We start from the raw sequence: 23,199 nt of genomic DNA on the forward strand, positions 1-23,199 counted from the left end.
GTTAAGCAAAAGGTTTTGAGTGTGGACGGGAAAAGGAGGAAGCAACTCTCATCGAACAAGTGCAATTGTCTTTTATGCATTTTAAATTACGTCTTTATATGACCTCATTGCTTAGCGCCCCTCTAAATTATGCACATATTGGAGACTTTCACTCTACGAGGTCGTTATCGTTTTGCGTTGATTCGCTCGCACCTACTTAATGTCGTGCAGAATGGATGACTGAAAACCCAGGGCGATGATGTTTTTGATGAAGAAGTCGGCTACACGAGCTGCGCCCAAATTTCATCTATTCCGAGCTTCCTACCCGAATGAGTTTCAAAGTACTCTCTCTCCTTTTATGCGCACGTATGTAATTCTGCATACATTGCAAACGTTATTAGTGCAAATAATTTAAGTGGACTTGGGGGTGCTGTGCTGTCTTCTCTAATGCTATTATGGAGTGACTGCAGCGTCACCTAACATAGCCACATATTCTGGACAAACTTTTGAAGCGTAAATATTGTATGAACCAATTTTTTTCATTTATCGCAAGATTTCATTATACGCTCAATATATCGGCTGATCTCCGCTCAGCAGGCTCGCATTTTTTTGCTATTAACATTCTTGCTATCGTAGAACGGTCCCCATTGATTCCCTATGAGAGTCTAAATTACTCGATGCGAGCGATCGACAAACTTTCAAAGTGCGGTTATTCTTAGCATGTGAACAATGGACCATTATCTTAGTATTGCCAAGCAGTACCTTACAATATTACGCAGATTCCTCACAATTAAAATTCATCTAAAAGAATTGTGGAATTGAAGTTATTTCGACATCTATTGGCACCGACAACGGCAGCTGTTAGCAACGACGTAATGTATAGGAAGTCCGTCATGTTCTGGCATATTTAGAAAGCTTCTAGTTCTAGTTTCTTACATGCAACAGCCCGCCGCGGTGGCTCCATGGTTACGGCGCTCGGCTGCTGACCCGAAAGACGCTGGTTCGATCCCGGCCGCGGCGGCTGAATTTCGATGGAGGCGAAATTCTAGAGGCCCGTGTGCTGTGCGATGTCAGTGCACGTTAAAGAACCCCAGGTGGTCGAAATATCCGGAGCCCTCCACTACGGCGTCCGTCATAGGTCGCTTTTGGACGTTAAAGCCCGATAAACCAACTAGTCTTACATGCAACACTTAGTTGCGCAGAATCTTTTTGCCAATGCCTCAGTTTTTAAAATGACATGGCCGCTATCATTTTAAATGCAGATTTGGACGTTTTGAATATAGCTTCAGAAAGTGCCTGTAATCATTTTAAGAAGCCATTGCCCAATTATGCGGGACACAAACGGAAAGAAAACAAAGTGATGAAGCCTTCTATGAATTCAGAATGAACTAGAAGACAGCTGGTTTCATGCTCGTAGCAGAATCAAGCCCTGGATACCAGAACCGTTTTCTTTTACTCCAGAAACTAGCAGCGCGAATAATCATTATGAACGCAGAGCGCGGGATTGGTTTCCTGTTGCTGACGGCAGTCTTCATTCTCTGCATGTATGTAGAAAATATTTCAAAGTTTATGACGAGGTTGTTTCATATTTTGGGAAAAAATTAAGAGTTTCCAATATAATTCACGATGAAGAAGCGAAATAGCTTCACCGCGTCATATCCTCCCGCTTTCCTGAAGGCATTTGCTCAAAGGTCAACCTGGACCTTACCGTTCCAGAAGGGACATCCGCGGCAGCATCCATCCCGCGGCCCATGCGTCCTTATCCGATCAGGGGCGTCATGGCAGCATCGTTCTCGGGCATCCAAGGAAACGGTAAGTTATAATTCTTTCCTACACTGCTCGCCGACGATGACGCCCTTTGGAGAGAAGCTACAGAAGCATTGCTAAAATTTTGTAATCCTTCTGATAGAAACACTGATAATTTTTTTAAAAATCGAGTAAGATCGCCCGATCTGGATCCTGGTTCCTCTCGTCATTTTCATCTGTATGTACTTGCACAGTGGAGTCTGGGCATTGTGTCGCAATAACCGCACAATCAGGATGAAATGGGCACTTGTCACCGGGTGTCATCTAACAGAATTTCTTGTATTTTCCAATTATTGAAAATGATGTTGAGCAGGACGAGTTGGAGTGCGTTCGTGATTAGACTGAAGCGTGAACAGACAGGGACAAAAATGTGCCTCAACCTTTCTTTCGGTCATGTCTGTTCGCCATTAAAGCTTAAATTGATTTCAGGAAGTGTCGTTCTATCCAGTGATTATCTCGATAGAACGGCAGGCGGGACATATAACGTTCAGCAAGGCAGAAATTGGGCGAGTTGGTAAGTATTCATGATACTGTTCACAGCGCAACAAGAACGGAAAAAACGAAAGACGAAAGAGTAACACTTGCTTGTTTGTGTTACTCTGTCGTCTTTTGTTTTTCCCGTTCTTGTTGCGCTGTGAACAAAATCATGAACATATAAGCTGCACTGCCCAATAGATTAGAGCATTACGCGATACCCTTAGCGAGAAAAGTATGCGCTTAAAATGTATCTCGAACATGTTGTATTAATCACCTATTAATTCGGTATTTTTTGCGTATGGATAATATTAAAACGAATGCTTTCTAAGTATTCTTGAAGTAATGTTGGACATTCATAGAAATATATCTAGAAAACATTTTTTGCCTGCTCTGCTTATTTATTATACATTAGAACATACCGAAAATATATTTTAAATACATTACATTAAAATACATTCAAAATATATTCAGTGTGGCTTAAAAAAGGCTACTAGTCGGCTTTATAAGTAGAAAATGATCAAAGTTGTGAGCTGCAGAACGAATCACTGACCCTCTGACAATCATTTTGTCGATGACCCTTTTAATGTGTAAGCTTAAGGAGCCCCATCGCTGAGAAAACGCGGTGTTGTCATCAATCAAGAGGTCGAAGACGTTGCAAGACGAGGTGACGTCACTTCAACTGAACTGATGTCGTCACATCGCAAATGCAGACAGAAAATGACGTCAGAAAACATAAAGTGTTCCGATATGCTTGAAACTTGGTTTGCCTTATACACCCCACCCCCACTTTCCCCGCCCCCAAAAGGCGACACACTATACTGTCGGCTGAGGCGTTTCTAGAGGAAAAACTGTAGACCCCCAAATTGTCGCGCAAGTGGTGTACTGGTCGCGTTCGAATCTGGGAGCGATCTATAACCGAATTTCTAGTCGTAACTTGCTTCAGGCATCTGTCAAGAGTCGAACTGTCAACCAACAAATACGTGGGCGTCAAGGGGAGCAGGCCAGCCTTGCGAGTCAGGGTGCTTTTCACTGCACGTTCGGGCCCGGAGGTGCCCAAGACGCATTTGCCGGTCTAATGCTATCACGTTCTCCACACGTGGTGTAATTAAGTGGTGTTTGTACCCCTGCTAGAAGATACGATAAACGAAAGGACGACAGAAAAGGAACGGTTCTGTCTGCTTCCAAAAATGATTTCGAGCACTGATTGTTCCACGGCAGCTTGAAGTGTGCTGCAAATATGTTTAGAGGACCCTGCCCATTTGTTAAAACTGACTTATGCTTTGGATGAATTAACTTCCCAATTCAAAAGTACACTTTTAATATATTTCCAATATAGACATTCGATTCCCCGAAACGTGGTTTCCTGCACTACATTGTTCCAAGACAGCTTGACGTGTGCTGCAAATATGTTTACGTGGACCGCTCACTTGTTAGAATTGTATACTTTCGACGAACTAAATTCATGTTTACGAATGTCCACTTTTAATACATTGCCAAAATGCAAATACAATTCCGTGAAACGCGATTTCGAGCAATAGATTGTTCCATGGTATCTTGAAGTGTGCTGCAAATATCTTCCCAAAACTGCCCTTTTGTTAGAATTCATGTCTACTTTTTACAAATTAATTTCGTATTTATGAATGTACTCTTTTAATACATAGACAAAATGCTAAAAACACATATTTTTTTTTCACGTATTTGAAACGAGACCGAAGCATGCTTTAGATGGGGCATTTTTGACAAGTTTTAAGAATGTATTTAGAAGTCCGGGCATAAAATTTCAGAAACATATTTCCTGCATATTTTTAGTGCATATATTAATACAAAATATGTTTAAAATAGAATGTAAATATCCCGCTGTATATTCCAAGGGTGTTAATTTTCGCTAAGGGTATAGACGCAACCATACACCCCACGTGCCACTCTCTCGCGCTTTGCTTTGAATTTCTTCATCAGCTTCCATTTTTGCGCATGTCGGTCCAAAACCAAGAGGACGCCCGCCCCTGCAAGTGCAAGTCCAAATTCTAACGTTTGGCCTCTTTGGACGGTAAAATTGCGATGACATCAGGCGCGGCAGCCCCAGCGTCAGCTGGCAGCAACTCCTGGTTTTGTGTGGACGTGCTTCAGAGAGATGCAGAAACAAGTGTTTTCAACGGATCCCCAACATACCGCTTACGAATTCCACTGTTAAGGTGACTTAAGAGTCTCCACAGTTTTTCTTTACAGGGCTAACAGAAGTTTGAATCAGTGTTATAAAACTGGCAGCGGTGAAGTGAAAACGCGGAAAAAACTGCGCATGTAGCCGATAGGCGGTTGAGAAAATTCGTGATCTGTATTTCGCACTGACTTGAGATAGCAACCTCCTGAGCCTATTGGTACTTGTCCTCCGCCCTACGCTGCAGATTACTGGCGCTTCATTATCTATATGACGTTAAAGATTTTTTTATTACTCAAGAACTCTGCCACAAGGTATACATTGAAAAAGAGGGAAGGGTTACAAGAAAAGAGTGAAGACCTACTTTGCTTAGACAGCCGCAAAGGTTGAAAGGTTTCTAATGTAGCCATTGTCCTTTTTTCAGTTCCCATTAGTCAAATTCGCGGTTCTACCGCAGGCCAACCTTTATACGGAAGTGTTTGCGCATAGAAGCCGTCCGTGGCTGGAAACTTCGTCAACAAATGTCGCACGTTGCACAGGTCCAGTGAAGCACCGCAGTGAGGGCTCTTGTCAGTCACTGGCAGATGTTTTACACGCCGTAGAAGATCTACAGAAAGTTTGAAAAGTTTGAAAAGGTTATTCGGCCATATTTACAATATGACCCCGGGGAGAGTCAAAAGGAGGCAGACAAAGCATGCCTCCTGACGAGGCCAACACCCCGGCTAACACATCAGGACACAGGTGACTAAACGGTAAATCACATATGCAATGAAAAAAAACACTTTACAAGAAAAGAACTGTGTAGAGGGCTAGCATGCGCCATGTGTGTTTATTCCCCCCTCCCCCCTCCTTTCTTCGCGGCTAAGGAAGGGGGGCTTCGTCGTTGAGCGGGCCCCAGGGAGATATGGGGATGCGCGCGGTCTCATTAGGAGCGCCCATCTTTCTGTCGCCTTTGGTGTCGCCGCTGCAGAACCCGGAGAGCCCCCGGCGGGGGGGGGGGGGGGGGGCTGCGAGGAGAGCGCAAAGCGGGCAGCAGCCAGCAGCAAAGCGGGCTCACCCAAGCCTCCCATTGTCCCCTTTTGGGGAAGGACGCGTGTTCCTCGCCGGGGCCGCTTTGTGCCAGTGCACAAAGAACCAAGAGCATAAAAAGGTCAAGCCGCCGTTTCATCTTACGCCGACAGCTCACCGCGGCTTCACAAACACCACTTGCGGCCCAATTAAGTTTCGGACGCTTCGTTCGGAGGTTCGACCGCTTTTCTTTTGAGAAGAGAACACTGCCGAACGAAGCGGGGTCCGGTGCGTCCGGATGAATGGGAGCTGTGGGCGGCGGTGCAGCTGGCTGGCGTCCGGGATAGCCCCAAGGCTCGACGACAACGCGGGCTCAAGAAACGGGCCGCGCGCAGAAGACGCCGCCGCACAGGACGAGCACTGCCACCTGCTTAATTGGGGACAGTGGCGGCCGCTTGACTTATGTCGCCGCCCCGACCCCGGAGGACAACTGGTGGCTTCGGCAGTCCATTGTGATCCGACTCTTATCGGAAAGTGGATCTGCGCTCCCGGGCGATGTTTGCGACAGTCGCAGCTGGGTTGGGGCCGACAATTGCCCTAGTGCCGGGAAGCGTCAAGGTCACGGGGACTGGGGAGACAAACGTACCCGTGGCAGTGTTTTGACATGTTGTTCTTATGTGTTTTGCTTTTTCTTTCCATAGGGGAGAGAGTTTGTTTACTACGGTGGAAGTGTGGGGCGGGGCACGTAACCCGGGGGGCCAATCCGTATGTGTGTGAATTCTCGGAATGTACGGTGTTTTAAGGGAAAATGATGCCCTTTTTACAATATGTACATTTGAGAGAGAGTTATGTGCCTTAAGGAAGTTGGAGGGCGGACCACGCGGCTAAAAACCAATCGTGTTAAGGGTTTGACACGATTGGATGCTGATGAATGTGGGCCGGGCCCATGTGTCTTTAAAACTGGGTCCCTGAGCCCGGAAGAGAGGTTCTGGGCTACGGAGATAGATGCAACGCATCTTCGGTTATGCCGAGTAGGGGCCTCCCCTAAATTGTAGCCAGTTCCATGTTATTGTTGTGCTCACTGCTCAACTTGTATATATATATATATATATGTAAACTATTGTATATAAAGCTTCAAGTTATATCCCCTGCAAGTTCTCTGGTGTTTGCAAGTATCATCTCCTATAGACCTTCAGCCTTCAAGTAATAACAAGCCGTCTCCGACGGGGCACCCCTGGTGCAGAAGAAAGAAGAGAAAAAGAACCTATTCGCTTTTTGGTAGAAGAAAGAGCGAAACTTTACTGGCGCAGTCGGCAGGATCCTGTTGCTATCAGAAGGAAGCACAGGAAAAAGGGAAGGCAAAGAAGGGGAGACGTCCAGGCATCAACAAGTCGAACATCGGCGGTTCGAGAGGAACAGGTGCAGGCGGAGAGAAGCGGCAGCCGTCGAGGAAACCAGGCCTGGTCATCGGAAGTCAACTGACGTCGGCACCAGTGGAGCGGCGACAGTCGAGACCACCGGGCGGCAAGGGACAGCTGATCGCAGGCGGCCAACTTCAGGAGGGACAGCGACGAGCTACGAGGGACAGCAGTGCTCCGCTTCAAAGGGGTGAGTCCTCTTCGTTCTTCGCATTGGTGCGAACGCCGCTGTCCGAATAAGGCTTCCAGCGTGCATGGAAACACGCTTCGGTCACTTAAACCCCGACAGACAAAAACCCCAGGAAATGAGTGACGAGGAGTACGGTGAGGGGGCCGGGACGAGTGATGTTCCGGTGGAGCCGGTTGCGTCGAGGGACCAGATGTTAGATAAACAGATACTGCTCGTAGAGCGACAAATTGAGCTTGCAAAACTGCAGTCTATGCAGCGGAGAGGCGGAGGAGAGAGCTCGGGCTCGCCAGAGGCATGGGACGCGCACGGGGAGTTGAGGCGCTTCTCGAAGCTACTCGCAGGAGCCCTCCCAAAATTTCCGGCGGACGCCGAGGTTCCAGTGCGGTTTGAGTCCGCGGAGAACACGCTCCAGGCGTACGACGTCCCAAGAGACCGATGGGGGCAGATCATCTTCCGGCTAATAGCGGAAAAAGTGCAGTTTCTCTCAACTAGGCTGACGCCATCTCAGCATAGAGATTATGACGCGCTCAAAAGGGCGGTGCTGGAAGATCTGAGGCTTTCCGCTGGAGAATACCTCAGCCGCTTCCGAGGCTCGCACAATAGAGCGAACGAAGGGTGGCGGACGTTTGTAACGCGCATCCAGAGTTACCTCCACTTGTATCTTGAGTCGAGAGGAGTCAAAACCCTAGAGGGACTAACCGCGTTACTGGTGGCGGATCAGGTAAAGAGCTACCTGTCGGAGGAAGCTCTAAAGTACATTATCCTTCAAGAAGGGAAGGAGTGGGTGAAGGCGCCCGAGATGGCCGCGCTCCTTCAAACGTTTGAGGAGGCGGAGGGTAAGAATAGCGCCGGAAAAAAGTCCGAGCAGAAGAATTTCGAGGGTCCCAGCGCACGAGGTATCGCGCCAGTCAAGGAAAGGGGTAAACCGTCGACGCTAAATTCTCAGGTGCCGAGCGCTAAGGCGCGCTCCATCAGCTGCTTCAGGTGCGGCTCAACAGGACATTTGAGATCGAACTGTCCGCATAGCTCAAGCCAGACCATCCCGAAGGCTCGCAGTGAGAACGCAAATAGCCTGTCCGCTCGGGTAGCTATGGGGTGTGTAGGAAGCGGGCGTAGTGAGCTGACGGCCGTGGCACTCCGTTGCAAGGGTAAGGAAATAAACGCTATCCTTGACACAGGCGCGGAAATTACGGTTGTGAGGGAGAGTGTCGTACCACCTGGGCTGACGAAGCCTCACGGGAAAATAAATTTAATATCCGCATTCGGTGAAAAGGTGGAAGCCAAGCTGGCGGTATTGCCAATGACTATGCACAAGGACACAGGAGTCTTCGCTGACGTAATGGAAGCCGTACCGGTGCTATGCGCCCTCATTAAAAAGTTGGTCACGCAAACCGATTGCCTTCTGTCGCAGGAGGCATGGGAGTCCCTCGAGGTGGAAGGAAAATCCCAAGGGATTATAGCTTCAGATGAAAGGGGAACCGCGGACTTCATACAGTCAGGTGATACTGAGCAAGCCGCGGGTGAGACAAGTGGTACGCTAGTCGCCCAGACTTCCCTACACGATGAAGGAGTAGGCTCTGCGGAGAGTGGAATTGCTGAGCCCACAGTAACGCCAGGGAATGCGAAAAGCATGGCGGAGGTGTTCAGGGAGGAGCAAAGGCAAGATGAGACTCTACACAAGGCATGGAAAGATGCGCAGACAGGCAAGGGAGGTATGACGGTAGTCGATGGGCTTCTCTGCCACACGGATAGGATAGTGGGGCAGCCGGTAATGCAGCTGTTACTGCCCAAGTCCCGGCGTGCAGAGGTCCTTCAGACTGCGCACGAGTCGAGCTGGGGAGGCCACTTGGGGTTTCGGAAAACAATGGCTAGGATTAAGTATACCTTTTTCTGGCCGGGGCTGCGGGAAGACGTAAGACTACACTGCGATAGTTGTCACAGCTGTCAGACGCGATCAGACCAACGCAGGGCGGACAACGTGCCCATTCAACCGGTAGTAAGGCCCCGCTATCCCTTCGAGCAGGTGAATATTGATGTAATCGGGCCGCTGGAGCCTCCGTCAGGGAGAGGTCACAGGTACGCGCTGTGCGTCATCGATCTGTGCACTCGCTGGCCTGAGGTGGTTTGTCTACGCTCCCTCAGTGCCAGGGCGGCCTGCGACGCCCTCCTGACGGTGTTCAGCAGGACCGGTGTGCCGGGAGTAGTCGCGTCGGACAGCGGCACGAATTTCACCGCGGAGCTCACTAAAGAGTTTCTCGCAAAATTGGGCTGTTCGCCGAGATTCTCAACCCCGGGCCATCCGGAAAGTAACGGGGCAGTGGAGCGCTTCAACAGGACTTTTAAGAACATGCTGTATCATGTTATACAGAAGGAGGGCAGGAATTGGGACAGGTACGTTCCTTTCCTTCTGTGGGCCTACAGAGAGGTGCCCAATGACACGACCGGGGTGGCCCCTTTCCAGTTGCTCTACGGGCGGCAACCAACGGGCCCGTTATCTATTTTGAAGCGCTCTTGGACAGGCGAAACGAACTTGCCACCAACATTAGCTACGTCCCCCACAGAGTACTTGAGGCAGCTGCAAGCGCACTTACAGCAAGCGGCGGAAGCGGCGGAGCTGATCAGTGAAAGGCAGCAGAACGTGTACGCCCGCCAATATAATCAGCGTGCTTCCATCAAAAGCTTCGAGGTGGGGGAAGCGGTGCTCGTGTTTGACGATCAGCGCGGAGGGAAAATGCTCCCAAGGTGGAAGGGGCCAGGTACGGTCACCGGCAAGTACCGGGACCATTCCTACTTTGTAGAGATGCCTGAAGGGGGTAAAAGGCTCGTTCATGCCGGGAAACTCCGCGCATATCAGAGTAGGGTAATGGCGCTCAGCGTCATGTTTGAGGAGGACGACGCGTTCGGGGAAGTTGAATGTGCAACAAGCCCAAAGAGCTCCCAGCCAGGAACAGAGATACTCTCCGCGGAAATGACCGCCCACATGCAGGAGAGGGACCGAACTGCGATTCGGGACATATTTAAGAGGTACCGAGACCTGTTCGAAGAGAAACCCGGGGTGGCTAAAGTAAAAGAGCACGACATAATCCTGGCAGAAGGGTTTGCGCCTAGAGCGTCGCATGCATACCGGGTGCCAACCAGTTTGAGAGGGGAGGTGAGCAAGCAGGTAGATGAGCTGCTGAATCTCGGCTTAATTGTCCCCTGCGAGAGCCCGCACGCCCATCCCGTCGTCTGCGTATCAAAACGGGATGGCAGCATAAGGTTATGCGTAGACTTCCGCACGCTGAATGCGGGAACGGTCGCAGATGCCTATCCTATGAAACCACCGGGAGAACTAATAATGAGAGTAGGTAGGGCGAGATTTATCACACTCCTAGACCTCCGAAGGGGGTACTGGCAGGTGCCGATGGCCCCCTCCGCTCAACCCCTTACAGCATTCGTGTGCCACCGGGGGCAGTTCGCTTGGAAGGTGATGCCCTTCGGGCTAAAGAACGCCGCTCAAACCTTCCAAAGGGCGATGGACGACCTCCTGCGGCCACATGCGGAGTACGCGTGTGCGTATCTGGACGATATTTCGGTGTTCAGTGAGACCCTGGAGGAACACCTGCAGCACCTACACAGGGTTTTCGAGACTCTGAGGCGCGTGAACCTGAAGGTAAAGGTAGAAAAGTGTCAGATAGCGCGAGAGTCGATAAGATACCTGGGACACATCGTCGGTTCGGGGAGGCACGCGCCCGACCCAGAGAAGTTAGCCGCAATCCAGGGGCTGAAAGCGCCGACGTCAAAGAAAGAGCTCCGCCGCGTCCTGGGTTTGTGCGGCTACTATCGAGAGTATGTGCGCAACTACGCTGAGGTGGCGAGGCCGTTGACAGAACTGACAGGAAAAAGGGTCGCGAACAAAATTCCGTGGTCTAGCGAGGCTGACAGCGCGTTCCAACGCCTCAAGGCTGCGCTTTGTGAGGCCACTGCTCTTGGGACGCCGGACCCGGACAAGCCATTTTGGCTTTACACAGACGCCTCCGCGTTCGCCGCCGGGGTCTGCCTTTCTCAGCGGGATGAGGACGGTGCGGAGGTCCCGATCGCCTTCGCGAGCCACAAGTTCTCTCCGACGCAAACCCGATGGTCCACTATTGAGAGGGAGGCCTTTGCAGTAATCTGGGGCCTAAATAAGTTCGACATCTGGCTTTTCGGCGCACCGGTCACAGTCGTATCGGATCACAACCCCCTTGCATTTCTAACGCTCAGCACTCCACACGGGGCTAAGCTAACACGTTGGGCGCTAGCGCTGCAAAGGTACAATGTAGTGGTGCAGCACCGCAAAGGGAGCTCGCACAGCAATGCTGACGCATTATCTCGGCTACATAACTGTTGCTGGCATTCGGACGGCGGCGTACGGGCCGTGGCGGAGGACGGGGAGGAACCCCTGGTGTCATCCGCAGCAGTGATGTGAACGTGTGGTGAAAAGTGCGAACTATGTCAGCGGCACAGTTCAGACATGAGAACACTGCCGCGGGCTGTGAAGGACACTGCATGCAGTCCGTTGTAAGAAGATAGCACCACCCAGCGGCGTTCGTGAGGAGAAGAAGACAAAGCACGAGGAGCGCGTGCTGAGGGGTACGCCGGGGCAGGTCGAAGAGGATTACGTGGCAGAGAAGAGAAGAGCGCGGTGGGCGACGGACGTGGACGAGTTCTGCTGGCTCCCCGAGTTCCGTGCTTGGGCCTTAGCCGCAGACGTTCGGGCCACCAGACCTGGACATCCATCGTCGAGAGCCTCAACCACCAGGTCCAGGCGCCACTCTTCTCCGTCCATCCGTCAGCTGCTCCACACAGGCCGCCTCTGGCGCCTACGTGACCTTTTCCGGGATACCAGACCTGGGAACCGTGCCGGGAGCCCACGAACGTGGACGCTGCGGTAGCGTTGCATCGACGTTGGAGCGCCAAGAGACTCCTTGACTGTCCGACACCCAGCCAGTCCTCCCCGCTCGTTGCTCGAATAAGAGACAAGTAGTGTGACTTTCCTCTTTGACTTTCTTTTCCCTGTATTGTCCGTAAGCGTTTTGTTCTGTTCCCTCGTGTGTTTTTCCCGTGTGTTGTTGCGTTGCTCTCTTGTTCCTTTCCTTTTTTCTCGCTCATATTGAAATTGGTTTCTTTTCCGGTAAAAGCCGCCTCGTTTATTGTTTGTACTTTTGTGTTTGTTTAAAATAAGACCTGCAATCTCACAGAGTCCTCACATCCGTGAAGCCGTAGCTTTCATGGTTTGTACGCGCGTTGGTAAGCACGACTTGAACGGCAATTCCTCGCTGGCATTGACAGCAAGTGCAGAGTGCCGTCTCTATTTGTCACGCGCCATGTCCGTACGCGACGTCGTTTGTTGGCCACGCGGGAGAGAAACGACCGACTGCAGCCGCAGGGGTAGCGCGTATAGAGCTGTGCACGGGCTCGGGCCGGCCCGAAAGCCCGGACCCGGCCCGGCCCGCGGGCCGGGCTCGGGCCTTGCGGAAGTCTATTCACCCGGGCCCGGGCCGGGCTCGGGCAACGGTATATTTGTCTCCGACGGGCCGGCCGGGCTTCGCGAGCGAGTACTTGGCCACAGAGTCGACCCCTTGCTCAGAGTTTGAGCTATCACAGTTTTGGAGAAGCAAAGCAGCGACGTACTCAAAGCTTTCTCTTCTTGCCAAGAAAGTGTTAGCCATTCCGGCTACCAGTTCAAGCAGCGAGAGAAATTTCAGGGCTGCCGGGTTCATTATGCAGGAGCGCCGCACTTGCCTCAAGCCGTCATCAATGGGCGATTTGTTGTTTTACATAATAACTTGGAGTGATATCTCTCTACATGCGCCATGTTTGCATATACTCACTAATTTTCATCTAGACCATGAGAGCCGAGCATTTTAAAAACATTGAAATAAACTGATTTTCCTTAAATTATCTCTTTCTGTTTCATCGTCACTTCAATTTCAGTTGTGCACGTCGGGCCGAGTCCGGGCCGGGCCTTATCTCGGGCCGGGCCCGGGCGGGCTTAGGTTTCTTCAGTGTCGGGCCGGGCCGGGCCTCCGTCAGTAGTGTAGGGCTCGGGCCGGGCGCGGGCTGAAATTTGCGGCCCGTGCACAGCTCTAAGCGCGTAACGCGGAAGCTGTAACCGAGTTGCGGGACTGCTGGCGTTGTAGTTAAGCCACTAGCCCTTTTGTTTGTGTGTTTTATTCATCTAAGCGTGCTGCAACCCTTAGATGAATTTTGAGGGGGGCGTGTAGAGGGCTAGCATGCGCCATGTGTGTTTATTCCCCCCTCCCCCCTCCTTTCTTCGCGGCTAAGGAAGGGGGGCTTCGTCGTTGAGCGGGCCCCAGGGAGATATGGGGATGCGCGCGGTCTCATTAGGAGCGCCCATCTTTCTGTCGCCTTTGGTGTCGCCGCTGCAGAACCCGGAGAGCCCCCGGCGGGGGGGGGGGGCTGCGAGGAGAGCGCAAAGCGGGCAGCAGCCAGCAGCAAAGCGGGCTCACCCAAGCCTCCCATTGTCCCCTTTTGGGGAAGGACGCGTGTTCCTCGCCGGGGCCGCTTTGTGCCAGTGCACAAAGAACCAAGAGCATAAAAAGGTCAAGCCGCCGTTTCATCTTACGCCGACAGCTCACCGCGGCTTCACAAACACCACTTGCGGCCCAATTAAGTTTCGGACGCTTCGTTCGGAGGTTCGACCGCTTTTCTTTTGAGAAGAGAACACTGCCGAACGAAGCGGGGTCCGGTGCGTCCGGATGAATGGGAGCTGTGGGCGGCGGTGCAGCTGGCTGGCGTCCGGGATAGCCCCGAGGCTCGACGACAACGCGGGCTCAAGAAACGGGCCGCGCGCAGAAGACGCCGCCGCACAGGACGAGCACTGCCACCTGCTTAATTGGGGACAGTGGCGGCCGCTTGACTTATGTCGCCGCCCCGACCCCGGAGGACAACTGGTGGCTTCGGCAGTCCATTGTGATCCGACTCTTATCGGAAAGTGGATCTGCGCTCCCGGGCGATGTTTGCGACAGTCGCAGCTGGGTTGGGGCCGACAATTGCCCTATTGCCGGGAAGCGTCAAGGTCACGGGGACTGGGGAGACAAACGTACCCGTGGCAGTGTTTTGACATGTTGTTCTTATGTGTTTTGCTTTTTCTTTCCATAGGGGAGAGAGTTTGTTTACTACGGTGGAAGTGTGGGGCGGGACACGTAACCCGGGGTCCAATCCGTATGTGTGTGAATTCTCGGAATGTACGGTGTTTTAAGGGAAAATGATGCCCTTTTTACAATATGTACATTTGAGAGAGAGTTATGTGCCTTAAGGAAGTTGGAGGGAGGACCACGCGGCTAAAAACCAATCGTGTTAAGGGTTTGACACGATTGGATGCTGATGAATGTGGGCCGGGCCCATGTGTCTTTAAAACTGGGTCCCGGAGCCCGGAAGAGAGGTCCTGGGCTACGGAGATAGATGCAACGCATCTTCGGCTATGCCGAGTAGGGGCCTCCCCTAAATTGTAGCCAGTTCCATGTTATTGTTGTGCTCACTGCTCAACTTGTATATATATATGTAAACTATTGTATATAAAGCTTCAAGTTATATCCCCTGCAAGTTCTCTGGTGTTTGCAAGTATCATCTCCTATAGACCTTCAGCCTTCAAGTAATAACAAGCCGTCTCCGACGGGGCACCCCTGGTGCAGAAGAAAGAAGAGGAAAAGAACCTATTCGCTTTTTGGTAGAAGAAAGAGCGAAACTTTACTAACTGCATACTTTAGGGTAGCAAGCCTAATCACAAAGACAAACAAAGAAAGACACTCCTACAATCTTAAAAAAACAGAAACATGACACCGTTACGCCCGAACTGTCTAAGCAGAAAATTACAACACGATTGATACTAGCAAACTGAAAATCTTTTGCAACATTGACGACAGACACTGGAGTACAAATATGCAAGAAAGAGAAAAATCCACAACACTGATAAAACAGCAAAAAAAAAAACAGTGGCAACCCACTCAAATAAGCACAAAATTACAAAACAGGAAAGAGAAGCTTCAATTTCTTTTTCAAGGCAATAGAACTAGCAGGTTCTTAAGCTATTTCCACTAAAGATGGGTGCGCATTACATAAAGCTGCATTTTGGTTATTTATACTTTGCGTTCCTTAATTCGTTCACAACCGTCCCTGCCTTTATCTGGTGCACAGGTAATTTCTCCTCCCGAGTAAGTCTACGAGGGAGAGGGCGCCAACAGGGAGGAATTAGTGGGCTTGTTCATTGGGTCAGAACTTGTGTTTCGAATGCTCGGAACAAGACCGTATCTGAGGGAAGAGGAGAGCGTGACCGGTGTCTGTTGTGTGGGTGTGTGTCATAGTAACCACGAAAATATTGTTCCGATTGTGAGCATGGTAAAGAGCGAAGTGCATGCGCACAAGACATGGGTACTCCGTGCAGATTTTTTCGTGATTAATAGCGCTCATACAAGACAAGACATGAAAAGGGACACGCACACACACGAATGAAGTACCAACTCGCTCAAAATGCAATGCTTATGAACTCTGTGCAGAGCTGCTGAATGGGTAGTGTAGTTTGAAATATGGGATGAATAGCCTTAAGTTAATCAAGGGCGCCGAGGGAGCAAGTGTAGAGGCAAACTGTATTGAATGTTGGGACGAACGAAATGGAAGCAATGTAACTGTAAATCGCTTGAAGTCCTAATGTCGGAGGCATGCAGGTATACTTTAGAACAGCGGGGAAAGGTTGGTTCGATTGAAAGTAAGCTTATACCCGTGCCACACGGACAGATTTAATGCCATTAAGTGCTTACTGCCCTAAGTCTTAATGGCATTCGTGCGGTGCCACACGCATAAATTTAATGACATTAGCCTTACTGCCTTCCGCGACCTACTGAGTTCACCACAACTCATTCGCCCGTGCAATGCGTACTCTCGTTCCCATTCCACACGCAGAAAAGCATGCAGCTTTGTTAGTAACAACTTCCTAACAGTAGTAAATGGTTAATTCTTAACTTTCAGTCAGATGAGGCATCTATACCGCATTTTCGATGCGAATAGCGTCATTTTAACCAGCCTTATTGACAGGGACTCTCGACTTGGGTCACTTTAACTTGGGTGCTGACATGCGAGTTTATAGCTACTTTTCGACTTGTAAAGCAGGAACAGCCGTATTTTCTAGAAAATCGTTTTTATATTACATTTCAACAACATTCCCCATGTATTGTGCTCATCAGCAATGTTTATATTCACAAGAAACTTTTGACTACCTTGCAAGTGTTATCGTCATCGTCACTTTCGATAATGGCATGAAATGTGGATGTGTAGCACCAACTCCGAAAATAATGGCATTAGCAAAGTTAAGGCCTTGAGTCTTTACTGCCATTTCCTGTGAGCGTGTGGCACGGGTATTAGAGTGCGACCACACAGAAAATGTCTTTAAATGATGAATTTGAAGAGACGGTTTACGAGCACCGTTTGCTTACGCTGGTTGATGAGTCCACTGGGTGCACTAAGCTGAGCGTACTTCTGAAGCAAGGCTACTGATGTAAGACGTGGGAGGAAGTTATGGTGCACACAGCCTCACGATTGACAGCTTCAATCGAGTCTTACTGTTTTCGGGTGAGGGGATGTAATTGTGCCGGGTGTACTATCCGTGGATGGAGGATAACGTGTACAAGCTGACAGGCCTTTTGAGCAAGCGCTTCACCTGAGCGCCTCATAGCGGTGCGGCAAATGAGACCGAGCACGTGTGCTGATTTACAGTTCGCTCTAAGCCAAGGGATACCATAGAGTTCGAGAAGTATACGAAGAAGGAGACCTAGGATACGAAATGTTTCTATCAGTGGGATGGAAGAATTTTCTGCTGTATGACTAAAAAGGGTAGCTTTCTAACGGTAGATCTTTTTCTATTACAAATGAAACGTGATTCAGTAAGGGAGTTTCAGACCCAGAGGAGGAAGGCGAGATTTAAGGCATTGCGGGGCCGGCTGTTGTATAGACACATCTGGGTGACTGGACCTCAAGAAGATATCATCTCTGTATGCAGAAACGAGGATAAGAAAGTTCTCTAGAGCTCGAACAAGAATTAATGCCGCGTTTGATAATGTGGAGCTAAAAGCGGAGTTATGGGTACTCCTTTGTAGAAGTCAAAGTAACCAAAAGGCTTCCCGTTGACACGCACATGCAGATTCGATTTGTTAAAAAAGCTGAAATGAAGCGGAGAAAGCGGTTCGGGAGAAAAAGAGTTTGAACGGACGTAAGAATTGCAGAATGCAGGGCGTTGTTATATGCCTTTGTAATGTCCGTCGCGAAGGCGGTGCGAACAAGGCGTCTCGGCAGGGATCTGGAAGATAACCACCAAAAATTTTCAGACCCTTCTCTTGCCACCGGTCTTGCCGTACTGTACGGACAGGCCATGCGATCAGCCTATAGAGTGTCAAGTGTATTACGGTGCGTGTCCAGGCTTTGGCCAGGTAACCATGGAGCCAACACGACACTCTATACAGGGAAAATTTAGTGTCGCTTGTTAGTCTACAGAACGACTCATCTTTCGAGCGAATCTAAGCAGCATATATGATTGGTGAACTAGAGCTGTGCACGGGCCGCAAATTTCAGCCCGCGCCCGGCCCGAGCCCTACACTACTGACGGAGGCCCGGCCCGGCCCGACACTGAAGAAACCTAAGCCCGCCCGGGCCCGGCCCGAGATAAGGCCCGGCCCGGACTCGGCCCGACGTGCACAACTGAAATTGAAGTGACGATGAAACAGAAAGAGATAATTTAAGGAAAATCAGTTTATTTCAATGTTTTTAAAATGCTCGGCTCTCATGGTCTAGATGAAAATTAGTGAGTATATGCAAACATGGCGCATGTAGAGAGATATCACTCCAAGTTATTATGTAAAACAACAAATCGCCCATTGATGACGGCTTGAGGCAAGTGCGGCGCTCCTGCATAATGAACCCGGCAGCCCTGAAATTTCTCTCGCTGCTTGAACTGGTAGCCGGAATGGCTAACACTTTCTTGGCAAGAAGAGAAAGCTTTGAGTACGTCGCTGCTTTGCTTCTCCAAAACTGTGATAGCTCAAACTCTGAGCAAGGGGTCGACTCTGTGGCCAAGTACTCGCTCGCGAAGCCCGGCCGGCCCGTCGGAGACAAATATACCGTTGCCCGAGCCCGGCCCGGGCCCGGGTGAATAGACTTCCGCAAGGCCCGAGCCCGGCCCGCGGGCCGGGCCGGGTCCGGGCTTTCGGGCCGGCCCGAGCCCGTGCACAGCTCTATGGTGAACTATGCTTCGAGCCATTAGTCTGCAGGCCTTGCCTCAGGTCATGAAGTTGCTGTCCAGCACTGGCAGACAATCAACGTCCAGCAAAGCGCTGCCACGTAGTCGGACCAGTCGCAGCACATTGCCCGTGTGTGCTTGAGGTCCATTCCATGGTCCTCAGGCTGACGGACTGTGTTAGGAACCAGTGATTAAAATCAAAATAGAGGGAAACCAGTCGCTTTCAATACCCTGAGTTTCACTTATTTTCTGGTATCGTGTTTTGTACGGCTACTCGTCTGCAGCTTGTAACTAGTTTTCATGTGCACTTGCCTGATTTGCATCACTGACATTATGCCGCACGTTTCTTCAGTTACACCTTTTACTCCGAGCGGTTCCTCGTGCGCGACGAATGCCGGGAACCTAAGTGAAACCGCCCTTTTTACTCTATAGTTGTCTTTGGGGGTTACTAGGACGAACGATTGGTACTCCTCACGTGCTGGAGATATATATTCAAGAAAATTTTACGCACAATGACACAAGACGGAGGAAGAAACACGTACACACACACGAGCGCAAACTTGCGCTCCTGTGTGTGTACGTGTTTCTCCCTCCGTCTTGCGTTAATCTGCGCAAAGCTTTCTTGAATATGTTGCTACACCAAATGGCCCAACGTTCTGCTCTACTAAGGAACATATATATGCACAGCTTCGGTCTAAATTACTAAGGTTGCAAGGTCTGCTTCTGAACCTGGTAGCTTTGCATTTAAATCGCCTCTCAAGGCTATTACCTCAAGAGGATAAGAAGGACGCCGCCGTCAACATTCAGGACTTTGGTACTTACACAGGCGCCACAGGTGAGCCACCACTATGCGGCATGAAACCCTGTGGCTTGAAGAATTTTACGAAGGCTGTACAACGCAGTGCAGTGGAAGATTTTGGGAATATTTACAAAAATGGAAAACTAACCATATTTTAGCCAAGGGCCTTTTCCGCCGACGATGCGAGATTTTTAGCGTCCATTTTACTAAAGATAGTAATATTCCTTGCATAGCTTCCGAGTGACAAAGTACCGAAGCTTGTACGAAATCTTCATTTCACCGCGAGAACCAAAGCCGGTGACGAGTCTTTCATGCTTTAAACGAGTTAGATGTTGGGCTAGTTGGATTTGGGACAAATTATACATATTTGTAGTACAACCAGGACAGAAACACGCGGAAAGAAAGACAAATACGAGCGCTATCTACATCACCGTGGTCTTGAAAGAAACGAACAATATCAGTAGAATTCGTTACCAAGAAGGGGTCACTTATAGGGGTCACAATGTAAAAGAGTCTGGACCTAATGGTGCTGAGGATCGTTTGCAGGAGGTGGTGAAATTTTTAAAGCAAAATGACCTTTGCCTTTTGCAGGCAGGCAGGTAAGTTAGGCGGCTTTGTTGCCTTGCCAAGGTCTATGTACAAGGAAAAAGCCACATTGGCCGTGAACAGGAATTTCACTAGTGTGAAAAAAGGGCAAACTAGAATTAAGACTAAAGCAGTTGCAAGCGCTTAGAACTTCAGGGGCTTGCAAGAGATGTATCTACCAGCGAAAGTGGTGCGTTGTATGTTTTCTTTAGCGTCAAGACACACAAACTGGATGCTCCGTTTCGTATCCTTGTGAAGGAAGGTGTCACTTGGCAGCACTGCGCTAGCAAATTCCTTTTAAAAGTTCTTAATGTCCTCGATATAAGTGATCCCTTCCTGTTAAAGAATTCTACTGACGTTGTTCGTTTATTTCAAGATCACAGTGATGTAGATAGCGCTCATGTTTGTCTTTCTTTCCTTGTGTTTCTGTCCTGGTTGCGCTAGAAATATGTATAATTAGCCTTTCATGCAAGGTAGTTTATCAGTCAGTGGACATTCTGGAATCCAGCAGTGAGATCGGTGATCGTCTTTAAGCTTGACACATTCTGCTCTCTTGAGAGATGTGTGCTCTTCGCATAATACCACTGGGGGCCGTATTCTCTAACGATCTGAAGGAGTGTACGATGGGGGGCTAGTTGGTAATCCATGAACTAAGAACGAAAACCACGCAAAGGACGATACACAAGGAAAAAGTAGACAGGACGAGCGCGCTCGTCCTGTCTACTTCTTCCCTGTGTATCGTCCTTTGCGTGGTTTTCGTTCTTAACTCTAACGATCCTTTCCTTTATTTGATTTGATCCTCTGTATTAATGCCGTTACTTGCACAGGCGCTCCTTGATCCCGCACGGCACCGATGCCCACGAATGACGGCAAGCGGGAAGGGGGGGGGGGGATTTAATATATTTTTATGCGCTAGAAAAAAACTACACAGCTTGATTAGCACACTTAGGCAATAGCAACTTTTCGCATTTTGCTTATTAAGTTTATTTCTTTGTTCATTAATAAAATCCAGTCTATGTTTTCCATGCCTAGCACTAATTTGCTGTTTCTAATTTTTGTTTTATGTGGGTAGTTTAGACAACAAATAGTGCCTTTTTGGTGCTAACCTGCCGCCTCCCACATCGCCAGCCATCGAAGCTGCCCCTCCTTCCTTCCCCCTGCGCAAAAAGTTCTGCGGATGTCCTTGGCCGTATGATCTAATTGGTGCACACTGCCGTGAGTGCTCAAAACACGGGAAGCGCCAGTGCTTGCAAGACCTGAGGAACACCTTGATAGCTTTCCACTACGGGACTAGATATGCAGGAGATATTTGAAGCATTTTGCATTGTGGAAAACCAGGACACGTGCGTGTTCGAACCATCTCTGGCTTTATTGTCGTATATATTCAGGTGTTTTCCAATAAAAATTTCTGTCGTCAGAAGTGCTCGTGTTGTCCTCCTTCAGTGTCCTGTTTCCTTGAACTAAATCATTATCATGGCTCCATTTTTGATTCGGCGCGAAAATTAGTCACTTATACGACTGTTATTTTGTTGAAACGACAAAGAGAACGAGTGAATCGCAACGGAACAACGCAAAATAATCCACGACAGAAGAGGAAAAATGAAAACCGAAGTGGTGCAGCGTCATGTTTTAATGCGAAAGCATTTCTAGTTGTTTAAGCATTATTACGTTATATGATTAGTTAGAGCCAAACATTCAGGTGCCAAAAATGTCGAAGAAACGTCGAAATAGCCTGGACGGGAAAACAGCCGTAGACTGAAAAATGATTCAAATATTGACAAAGGAGTGAAGTAACATTTGAAATGCATTTGATGAGTGATAATTAACGAAAAAATAGTTCTATAGGCATAGAATAATTAGTTAATTAACTATCAAGAAAAATATTGGACCATTGAATAGGCTGGACAGGGATATAGTAAGTGAACAGGAGAGCAACCACGGCGCCATGTTTGAAAAACGAAAATGTATTATCAGAGAAAGGTATGATCAGAGTAAATAAATCAATTTTTTAATTAAAGATTAGATAATACCGCTAATTCAGTTGTTAAATTAACAAAAAAATAAAATGATAAAGATAAACAGACAGACGGAACGAGTACTGAGGAGGCGTCAATTCTTTCGCATTCTCTCATTGCGGGTCGCCACTGTGATCTCTAATTCCGCATGTCTCTTCTGCTGGCGGCCTGTTTTTCTTTGGGCTGTACCAGTTAGGTTAACCAATACTAGCTGACCCGAGCTCGCGTTATACAGGGTGTAAGCGAGAGCACTACATATAGTGTGATTTTAGAAAAAAGAGCACATGTTAGCGATCCTTTGAAATTAATCTTTTGGTTCAAGCTATGTATGTACCATCCCTGAAAATGAATCTACAATTATTTCAGTTCCGCATCAGGATTAATGATTTTGTACTGTGCCTTGCCTCACCAATGTCAATCCTAGGCCAACGGCTCAGTGAAGTATTACACTGTTGTAAAATTCAGTTAAGTTTTCCATTTTTACTAATTTAAAAATTGCCCGCGAACAAGTATAATGCTCTTAGAAGCTGCACAGTGGTCGTTTCACTGTCCATGGTGCATTTGCCGATCGAAGCGTCTGTACTGCAAGTAGTGCACCATGCGCTCTAATTGTAAATTCTTTCTAGATTTAACTCTCCTTTCGCTGCTTTTTTGTTGCCTTTAGGAGAGTTTCTTCACACCCTTACCAGCGCCAAATTATCCAGCTGTGCCCCTTAGGCGTAAGTAAACTTTTTTTTCTTTTGTTGCCATAAATTAACACATAAAAAAGCGCCTAGCCGCAGGGAATCGAAATGATACTTATAGCAGCTGCAAGATTATATTCAAGGTAGTCTGTGCAAAAGTGGACAGTGTCTCAAGAGCTCTCCAGTGTCCTCGTATGACGGAGCTTTACTTCGGCCATTTATGAGAAACTCGGGCTTCTCAAGGGTAGAGAAAATACGCGACACCCCCCACAGTCGTTCCATAATACGTAGCCTCAACACTTGTTTATTTCTGTCTTGATATACAAATTGTTCAATCCCCATTGAGATCAGGAGTATATTGTTTCACGGTTTTTATTATATTCCGAACAGATTGTGCGCGTCATAGTGTGTTAAAGCACTGTTTTCTTGAAAAATCTTGACAGAGTTCTAAGAGACTTTCCACGCTTACTTCTGATTCTTCTTCTATATAGACTCTTAAAAAAAAACCTTTCATACACTCTGCTGTGGGAGCTAGTGTACTTATTCAACGGTGAGGACGAAGTTGCGCTTTGAGGTGATTTTGAGTACGTAATACAAAAATATTATATGGCCGCTCATTGGAAAAAATTAGGTGAACAGTGCAGAGATGCAGCGATATCTGCTTTCACATCTGATTTTTGGGATCTATATATATTTTTGTCCTTATAGTGTCCACCGGGCCGCTGGAGGAAACCATGCTATCCAGACTGTACGTGCCGCCGCCATAAAAGGAATCACGCCCACATGATGTGCGTACACGACTCCACTCCAGCTCTGCC

The 23,199-nt window shown here is 48.8% G+C and overlaps 1 long non-coding RNA gene across 1 annotated transcript; it reads left to right on the forward strand.

Annotated features, from left to right (window-relative positions):
* Positions 1–1,690: 1,690 nt before the first annotated feature.
* Positions 1,691–23,199, forward strand: LOC149328402 (uncharacterized). Its single transcript, XR_016285775.1, has 3 exons — positions 1,691–1,791; positions 22,363–22,417; positions 23,090–23,199. It is a non-coding gene; the product is annotated as an uncharacterized LOC149328402 (long non-coding RNA).

Source organism: Amblyomma mixtum, chromosome 9 (genome assembly GCF_055824585.1).
Source record: "Amblyomma mixtum isolate Tamu chromosome 9, ASM5582458v1, whole genome shotgun sequence".
In the NCBI taxonomy this organism is placed as follows: domain Eukaryota; kingdom Metazoa; phylum Arthropoda; class Arachnida; order Ixodida; family Ixodidae; genus Amblyomma; species Amblyomma mixtum.